The following is a 7,626-nucleotide window of genomic DNA, read 5'->3' on the forward strand; positions in this document are numbered from 1 at the left end:
TTGTTGAATTTGGAGTTGTTGTTTTGGTGCAAATTGTTGCTGAAAACCAGGAGGGTTGAATAGCTTATTTCCAAACTGCTGGAACGGCTGTTGCATCGCATTCTGATTGTTGCTCCAGCTGAAGTTAGGATGATTCCAGTTGTCAGGATGATAAGTGTCTGGAACTGGTTGCTGCGATCTCTGAAAGTTGCTCACAAACTGAGCTGATTCACTAGATATAGCGCATTGCTCTATCACATGCGGACCTGCACACAGCTTAAAACACTAATTATCTTCTTAACACCACAGTTAGCCAGAGAATCGATCTTCATAGACAACGCCTTTAGTTGAGCAGTGATAGCCGTAGCTGTATGCACCTCAAGAACTCCTGCTACCTTGCTCTTTGGCAATCTCTGGGCTGGATACTGATATTCATTAGCAGCCATCAGTTCAATTAGATCATAAGCTTCCTCATAGCTCTTTGCCCATAATGCTCTACCTGCTGCTACATCGAGCATGGGTCTGGACTGTGCTCCCAACCCATTATAAAAACAATTGATGATCATTTAATTAGGCATTCCATGATGAGGATACTTCCTAAGCATCTTCTTGTAGCGCTCCCAAGCTTCACATAGCGATACTCCCGTTTGCTGCGCAAATTGAGTAATAGCATTACTGAGTGCAGCTGTCTTCGCCTTAGAGAAGAATTTAGTAAGAAACTTCTGAGCAAGATCTTCCCAAGTAATAATCGAACCAGCTGGTAGAGAGTGTAACCAACTCTTAGCCTTGTCCCTCAGAGAGAATGGGAACAGTCTCAGCTTCACACCATCTTCAGAAACACCATTGAACCTGAAGGTGTCGCAGATCTCTATGAAATCCCTAATATATGTATTGGGATCTTCCGTTGGAGAAACCCCAAACTGGACTGAAGTCTGTACCCATTGAATTATGTCAGGCTTGATCTCAAAGGTATTAGCTGTGATAGATGGCACGATAATGTTAGATTGAATGTGATTGATCTTGGGTTGAGAAAAATCCATCAAGGCTTTCGTTCGTGCTGCTGGATCTCCCATTGTAATGAGTACCTGAAACACAAACAAATAAACCGTGAAAGTAAAAGAATATAAGTCAGTGAACTTTAATGACCACTGATGAAAAGCACATAAACTAAAAATTAACACCGAGTCCCCGGCAGCGGCGCCAAAAACTTGTTAAGGTGAAAACACGCGCTAATATTCATGCAAGTATACGCGTTCGCAAATTTTATAAGATATAAATCAGATTCGTTCCCCCAGAGACTGGTTTAGGTTAAGTTAAATTTATGCACTTATGCAACAATGTATGGTTATCGCTCAATGCTAAGACAAATAACAAATTGGGTTTTTATTAAACTAAGTGATTATAGTAAATAACATTAACTAAGAGAATTGAGGTTAAATTAATATATATGACAAACATGGGATTGTAACTTCATTAAATACTTCATTCAATAGCCTTTTCATTCTTAACCTTAGCATGTGATGGTGATGACACTAATCAGATAACACGAAACTGATAAACGCCAACTTTCGTTGCATGAGTACCATTCTACCAGACATCCACAAAAGAGATAGAAGCTGAATAGGCACCAATTATATTGTGACCCTATATGTCTATAGAATTTGACAATATAACGGTTTAAGCATAAGTTATCTATCTTGATTACATAGGGCAAGTAAAACGGTTAGAGTTACCTACGAATCATGCATACACATACATGAACCTATGCTAGCATGGCAAATTCTAAACCTCTATATTCACTGTTGCTTCAATAGAGATTAACACGCTATCTTATATGTTAGCTACACATATAAGACGAATAAGCACAACTAATAATAGGATATCAATCAATCACCACACACCAAGATATCGAAACAATTAACTATTGAAATCCATAAGTAAATCCGCTAGAACCCCATGACAACGATTAGCCCATAATAGAACTCATCGTCACCATGTGTTCATATAAAAGCATGGTATAAAACAAGGTCTTAATAAACTGAATAATAATTAAAGTACGAATAAACGAGATCTAGGTTCAACAAGAACGAAAACGAGCATCCAAAGTTACAACTAATTTAAAGAATCACAAGTTGAAAACAAGATCCTATTTTTCGGAGTTGTTCTGTGCTTCTAGGTCTTCTCCTTGGTATCCCAATCTTCCCGGATGATGAAAACCCTTTTTTTAAGTATATATACGCCCCTAGTGGACCTGGACCCTTAAAATCGTCAAATTCCACTCAAAAAAGGCCTTTTCAGCCAAATCAGCGACCAGCCGCGCCTTGGGCGGCCGCTCAGCTCTCTTGGGTGGGGCGCTCAGCTCTCTGGGCGGCCGCTCAGCTCTCCTGGGTGGGCGCTCAAGAGGTTTCTGGAAAAAAAACTGATGAATCTTGTTTTGGCCATAACTTGAGTTCTACTCGTCAGAATTAGGCGATTCAACTGCCCACGCAAAGCTAACGAGATTCTATACAACTTGACAATGGCCTTGGCTTCCAAATCTGATGAGTTTTTAGCATATTTCCTTTAAAAGCTCATTTCTTTATATAACTGATACCTGAAATACAATAACACAAAAACACATCAAAATACCAACAACTTGAGTCCAAAACACCAATTTAAGATTGTAATAAAGCATTCCAAGTGGATATAAAGTTGCTCCAGCTCAAGTTAAGATGATTTCAGTTGTCAGGATGATAAGTGTCTGGAACTGGTTGCTCTGATCTCTGAAAGTTGCTCACAAACTGAGCTGATTCACTAGATATAGCGCATTGCTCTATTAGATGCGGACCTGCACACAGCTTAAAACACTAATTATCTGCTTAACACCACAGTTAGCCAGAGAATCGATCTTCATAGACAACGCCTTTAGTTGAGCAGTGATAGCCGTAGCTGTATCCACCTCAAGAACTCCTGCTATCTTGCTCTGTGGCAATCTCTTGGCTGGATACTGATATTCATTAGCAGCCATCAGTTCAATTAGATCATAAGCTTCCTCATAGCTCTTTTCCCATAATGTTCTACCTGCTGTTACATCGAGCATGGGTCTGGACAGTGCTCTCAACCCATTGTAAAAAAAATTGATGATCATCTAATCAGGCATTCCATGATGAGGACACTTCCTAAGCATCTCCTTGTAGCGCTCCCAAGCTTCACATAGCGATTCTCCTATTTGCTGCGCAAATTGAGTAATAGAATTCCCGAGTGTAGTTGTCTTCGCCATAGGGAAGAATTTAGTAAGAAAGTTTTGAGCAAGATCTTCCCAAGTAGTAATCGAACCAGCTGGTAGAGAGTGTAACCAGCTCTTACCTTGTCCCTCAGAGAGAAGGGGAACAGTCTCAGCTTCACACCATCTTCAGAAACACCATTGAACCTGAAGGTGTCGCAGATCTCTATGAAATCCCTAATATGTGTATTGGGATCTTCCGTTGGAGAACCCCTAAACTGGACTGAAGTCTGTACCCATTGAATTATGCCAGGCTTGATCTCAAAGGTATTAGCTGTGATAGATGGCCGGATAATGCTAGATTGAATGTCATTGATCTTGGGTTGAGAAAAATCCATCAAGGCTTTCGTTCGTGCTGCTGGATCTCCCATTATAATGAGTACCTGAAACACAAACAAATAAACCGTGAAAGTAAAAGAATTTGAGTCAGTGAACTTTAACGACCACTGATGAAAAGCACATAAACTAAAAATTAACACCGAGTCCCCGGCAGCGGCGCCAAAAACTTGTTAGGGTGAAAACACGCGCTAATATTCATGCAAGTATACGCGTTCGCAAGTAGTATAATATATAAATCAGATTCATTCCCACAGAGACTGGTTTAGGTTAAGTTCAATTTATGCACCTATGCAACAATGTATGGTTATCGCTCAATGCTAAGACAAATAACAAACTGGGTTTTTATTAAACTAAGTGATTATACTAAATAACATTAACTAAGAGAATTGAGGTTAAATTAATATATATGACAAACATGGGATTCTAACTTCATTAAATACTTCATTCAATAGCCTTTTCATTCTTAACCTTAGCATGTGATGGTGATGACACTAATCATATAACAAGAAACTGATAAACGCCAACTTTCGTTGCATGAGTACCATTCTACCAGACATCCGGAAAAGAGATAGAAGCTGAATAGGCACCAATTATATTGAGATCCTATATGTCTATAGAATTTGACAACATAACGGTTTAAGCATAAGTTATCTATCTTGATTACATAGGGCAAGTAAAACGGCTAGAGTTACCTACGAATCATGCATACACATACATGAACCTATGCTAGCATGGCAAGTTCTAAACCTCTATATTCACTGTCGCTTCAATAGAGATTAATACACTATCTTATATGTTAGCTACATATATAAGACGAATAAGCACAACCAATACTATGATATCAATCAATCACCACACACCAAGATATCGAAACAATTAACTATTGAAATCCATAAGTAAATCCGCTAGAACCCCACGACAACGATTAGCCCATAATAGAACTCATCGTCACCATGGGTTCATATGAAAGCATGGTATAAAATAAGGTCTTAATAAACTGAATAATAATTAAAGTACGAATAAACGAGATCTAGGTTCAACAAGAACGTAAATGAGCATCCAAAGTTACATATAATTCAAAGAATTACAAGTTGAAAAAAAGATCCTTTTTTCAGAGTTGTTCTGTGCTTCTATGTCTTCTCCTTGGTATCCCAATCTTCCCGGGTGATGAAAACCTTTTGTTAAGTATATATACGCCCCTAGTGGACATGGACCCTTAAAATCGTCAAATTCCACTTAAAAAAGGCCTTTTCAGCGAAATCAGCGACCAGCCGCGCCTTGGGCGGCCGCTCAGCTCTCCTGGGCGGGCGCTCAGCTCTCTTGGGCGGGCGCTCAGGAGGTTTCTTGAAAAAAAACTGATGAATCTTGTTTTGTCCATAACTTGAGTTCTACTCGTCAGAATTAGGTGATTCAACTGCCCACGCGAAGCTAACGAGATTCTCTACAACTTGAAAATGGTCTTGGCTTCCAAATCTGATCACTTTTTATCATATTTCCTTTAAAAGCTCATTTCTTCATATAACTGATACCTGAAATGCAATAACACAAAAACACATCAAAATACCAACAACTTGAGTCCAAAACACCAATTTAAGCTTATAATAAAGCATTCCAAGTGGATATAAAATCCACTTATCAGAGTGCTACAAAATTCACTAAGTTAAATCTACTAAGGTGTTTTGATTAATTTATCATCAAGTTCACAACATATTCCTAACAAAGATTACTCAATTCTCCTTGTTCTACTTGTTACACTTGGTTTATATATCACCAAGTTACATGACAGTAAGACAAGAAAATAAGACAAACTATATCTTGTCTAACTCCATGCTGTTTCACTACTCTATTCTAGCATCTTTGAATGTCTTCATAATTGCATGGAAATAGTAATACTTCTTTGTTCTCAAAATCCTGCTTAACAGGCTGCCACATTCCTTTTGCAAACACTCGATGCATGTGACTGTGTTGTCACTATCAACAACTATTTTGAATATGATCATCCGTCAGGACTATGTTGGTTATCCGTCGGGAGCCTTGTTGATTATCCATTGGGAGCTTTGGTGATCATCCGTCGGGAGTCTTTGTTGATTATCCATTGGGAGTCATTCTGCCACTTGACTCTATTTCAATTTTACAGAATTACAAGACATCTTATATTTACAATTAGCCAACCTATTCTATAAATCAATCTAGCAGTCATCATGACTTACAAAATCCTATAGCATCTACTCAACTAAAACATGTTGTTTGCAGAAATGTCTTACAATACTTATTGTTATATAAGCTACACTCTCGATGGATGTTCAGTTGTCATCCGTCGGGACTATAAAGATCATCCGTCAGGACTATATTAGAACATCCTTCGTGAGCTATAAATTCACGTAGTTAAATAAACTAAGGTGTTTTATTTAACTTATCATCAAGTTCATAACATATTCCTTCCATACCCAATTCATGAGACCATTAGAATTTAATAAGACTCGAGATTTGAAAAGACAGGATAATTGAAGAATTGGAAAACTCTTCCAGATGATTGGTGAAGAATAATATTACTATCAACGAAGTTGAGACGTTGCGTGGTCGATGGTTATTCTACGCGGTATAGATGAAACCGGAAGCAATGATTATAAATTTCGTAAGGACGCGATTATGATCGAATTATTAGAATAGTTAATATGAAGGCATTTCCAGACGACATTCTGAAATTATGTTATGACCTAAATTGTGAATTTGTTGATCGAATGATCCTTGAAGGTATATTTAAGTGAAGTATGGACGATGACCAACAGTGTCATTCTTTTCTCTAATACGATAGCACATGTTCTTCTTGATTCTTGAATACATATGAGCTTCTTTTATCAATAAATTGTATGAGGCCAAAACGAAAGAAAATTTTTTTTACTCCTTCTGAATTATTACTCTTCTCAAAATATTGCTTCCTGATTGAGACAACAGTGTTGTGATGTGACGCTTTATCGGAATAACGAAGAGTTTGGTGGGACGCCACCTAATCATGTGTTGTATGCCATATAGTATGAAAGACTGGCCATCTTGAGTACAAATATGGTTATCTCATTCATATCTAAATCTTCTCTTATTCTTCTTCCTTCAATTATGATTTATTGACTTGTGAATCCTCCCAATTGTTTTGTGGCATTGTCGTTCTTTACAGAGCTCTTCAATCACAATCTTATACACAAACTCTCCTCTTGCGTAAAGTCTATACTTTGAAGATTTTAAAAGAAGTGGAATAGTCCCGTATGGCAGGTGGAATTACATATCGAATATAGATATGATTACAAACCGATAAATGGAGGGCATCTGCGGGCAAGGAAGAATAGATACACCGATAACGTGATTATTATAAAGACATCAAATTAGACGGTTCTTGTCACGAGAGTTTCATCAGTACGCTGGATTGCATTAACATGATGCACTTCAAATCGGGAGATTTTGACGTGAAATGAATAGTTTGCGAACCATAATAAATAAATTAATTATAAAATAAGAAAGTAAAACTATGTACATCAGACAAAGCAAACGAATATCGGGACGACAACCGAAGACTAAGGAATTTCTAAAAATGACTCAAACAAGTGGCTAATACGCGAAGCATCCTTCCATCGCGGGAAGATTTTGGGCATGAAGATTCAAGATCGAATAAATCTTAATTGCGAACAAATATTGAATGTGTTTTTCAAGCAATTGTTAGGTTCTCTAACTTGAGTAAATGAGTATGGTGAATTTAATACCCATAACCGAGCCAACGACGAAGGTTCCGTACGGGAGCATAAGTAAAGATAAAGGAATGGTGACCCAACTGTGGAATCTTTAAGAAGTAAAGCTTTTAAACTAACCGTGTTTTCATAAAATATGATAGTATTGGTTAAGACCATGCGTGGTTATTAAAAGATAAACGGATTAGTTAATGAAATTAAGTGTTTATCGTCAAAGATAGAGGATTGGTGTGATTAGTTGAAGGATGCGGCATAATTCTTAAGAATAACTATACACAATTAGTAATGGTAAGAAATAAGTTAAACGAA

At 37.6% G+C, this 7,626-nt stretch overlaps 2 non-coding genes across 2 annotated transcripts; both read left to right on the plus strand.

The window, feature by feature from the left end:
• Positions 1-555: 555 nt before the first annotated feature.
• LOC141710147 (small nucleolar RNA R71) lies at positions 556-662 on the plus strand. Its single transcript, XR_012570681.1, has one exon. It is a non-coding gene; the product is annotated as a small nucleolar RNA R71 (small nucleolar RNA).
• A 2,454-nt stretch (positions 663-3,116) lies between these two features.
• On the plus strand, positions 3,117-3,223 carry LOC141710002 (small nucleolar RNA R71). Its single transcript, XR_012570546.1, has one exon. It is a non-coding gene; the product is annotated as a small nucleolar RNA R71 (small nucleolar RNA).
• The last annotated feature ends 4,403 nt before the right edge of the window (positions 3,224-7,626 follow it).

This window comes from Apium graveolens, chromosome 2, assembly GCF_009905375.1.
Source record: "Apium graveolens cultivar Ventura chromosome 2, ASM990537v1, whole genome shotgun sequence".
Lineage (NCBI taxonomy): Eukaryota > Viridiplantae > Streptophyta > Magnoliopsida > Apiales > Apiaceae > Apium > Apium graveolens.